Consider the following 2,607-nt stretch of genomic DNA (forward strand, 5'->3'; position numbering starts at 1 on the left):
ACAATAAGATTGAACTTAGGGAAGAGTGTTGGTATAGTTTTCAGATCAAAAGAATCGTTACAAGTGTAAAAATAAACTTAGCGTCGGTTTCGGGATAAACACAAGGGAGGTCAAAGGTCAGCCATTTTCAGAAAATCAATGTATAAGACTTGTATAGAGAATATAAGATTCTTTTCGATCCTGACCTTTTCAGATAAAAATTTTGAGATGAATAGAATCAGATTGGTTTAAAAACAATTTGTGTACACTTTATTTGCAGTGGGAAAGTTTAGATTTTTAATTAAACCAGGATTTTATAGACTCAGAGTCTAACGGATACATGATGACGTCACATTTGTATAGAAATAATAACAAACAAACAAAAAGCTTAGTGTCTTTTCATTCTTTTATTTTTATTTCTTTTTGTTTAACAATTGTTCCAAATGTTGAATTCTGCGTTGAAATCTTATTCGATCGGCTACTATAGTCATCCATTCACTTTTCCGATCTTCGGGTGGTATATAATGAATTTCATTCAAGTCTGTATTAAAAGTCACACATTTCTTAGTCTCTCTGAAATTTCCAGATATTTCATCCCGTATTGAATGCATATTTTCTCCATCGATTCTATTTCCTGGCAGAGTAAAATCACTTTCCTTGCTTGGGGATGGCATAAAAAGTGTAAGGCTTTCCTAGATAGTGGGTCAGGCGTAACCCATACCATTTCTGGGGAAGAGTTTCTTTCATGCGTTGACATAGAAAATGCAGTGTAGCTAGTCTCCCCAGGTTGGGAGGATGTAACAGGGCCAGACATTGTAACCATAAGTCCTGAATGGTTTCTATGATGGTAGTGGCTCTCTGAAACACTTGTTCTGCCTCGGGAGGGAGAGGTTGTTCGTGTTGTTTTATCCATTGCATTAACAAATCATAGCCTTCTAAAATCAAAGAGTGGTATTGCTTCGACATGACAATTGATTATGAACAGAAGACATGATATTTTGTCTTATTTATACCCCTGTTTTTTAATTTATTTTTAGACTTTGGAAAAACCAATAGACTTAATTTTTTTTTTTAAATTTATTTTTAGACTTTGGAAAAACCAATAGATTTAATTTTTTTTTTTTTAATCTATTGTTAGACTTTGGAAAAACCAATAGACTTAAATAGAGTAAGAACGTGTGAAGCACGTGTGGGTTTTTCCCAGATCCCACATCTCATATCTCAGGAATTTCCAGATCTCAGAACGTGCTGAGCGCGTGCGGGTTTTTCCAGGACCCCTTCCTTTAAAAAAGGTATAAAAACCAGCGCAGAGAGTGTATGGGTCATCATTTTCAGTCAGAACTTTTTTCAGAAGTCAGACGTGTATACCATGGCACAAGCAATGATGAATACCAAAGACAACCCTAATTATGTGACACCTGAAGGCTATGCCATAGCCCCCATGCCAGAGACTCAGGATCCTGTAGGACTGGACTTGGGATTGTATAATTTCCCAGAGGCCATGACCAAAGAGGACTTTGGTATTTTAACCAACACGTTAGAGGGGATAGTCAACATACTAAACCAGATGCAAGTGAATGCAAATAAGTTTGAAGAGAAAGTCATGAGTGAATTCGTTGACCTGAGAGACAAAATGGCCAAACTGGAGGATAAAGTGTGGAAAATAGAAGAAAAAGGCAAAGGTAGAGAACCCACAGACACAGAAGCTCCAGAGAAAACCAGAGAGACCAACCCCTGTTTCATCTGCAAAGAGTTAGGACACTGGGCGCCTGAATGTCCCAAGAAAGACCTATGCTACAAATGTGGAAAATTTGGACATTGGGCGGATAAGTGTGACCAAAACAAACTGTCTGAGAAGAGACCACCCAAGCCCAAGGAAAAAAAAAGACGCAGGAAAACATGCGTCTCGGGGAGAAACAGGATAATTTATTAAACATTCCTGTAGAAGCTATTGTACATCAGGAGAACAAAGAAAATCTGATTCCACTGGACCAGCCTAAGAAAAGAAAACACAAGGAAGAGGTCAAGAAGTCCCTGAAACTTCAAAAGAAGAATTGACTTTGTATCATACTTAAATAAAAAGAGTTTTTAAACTTTAACATTGACTTGTTTTTCTTTTTAGAATAACAGCTGGAGATCAGCTGATTTTAAAGTGTCAAAATTAAGCAGCCAGAGAGGCGATGAAGGACTAGAATGACGTCATAATCAAGATTTGAATCGCTGCCAAGTTTAGGGCTAGGTAGGATCTCACATGGATTTTTTTTGTTTGTTTTTCAGGCACTTTAAGGGCCTAAAAGTGCACTCAGTTGACCCCCCATCCCCCAGGGCTAAAAAGTGCACTGAGTTAACCCAGCCATCCCCCCAGGGCCCAAAAGTGCACTCAGTTGACCCAGCTATCTAGGCGCCTTATACTACTCATGAGTAATATATATATATATATATATATATATATATATATATATATATATATATATATATATAGTGAGATAAGACTCTTAAATTGACTTTTTACAGAAAGAGAATTGAATAACATGAGTATATAATTATATACAGAGGCAACATTCTAAACGTCTCTGAAAGGGGAGGTTTTCCCCGGAAAAGGGTTTCTTTGGGGTCATACAGATAAAA

The sequence above is a fragment of the Saccostrea echinata genome, unplaced genomic scaffold (assembly GCF_033153115.1).
Source record: "Saccostrea echinata isolate AGI-Se365-2 ecotype Australia unplaced genomic scaffold, CSIRO_AGI_Sech_v1 ptg000005l, whole genome shotgun sequence".
NCBI classification, from domain to species: Eukaryota; Metazoa; Mollusca; class Bivalvia; order Ostreida; family Ostreidae; genus Saccostrea; species Saccostrea echinata.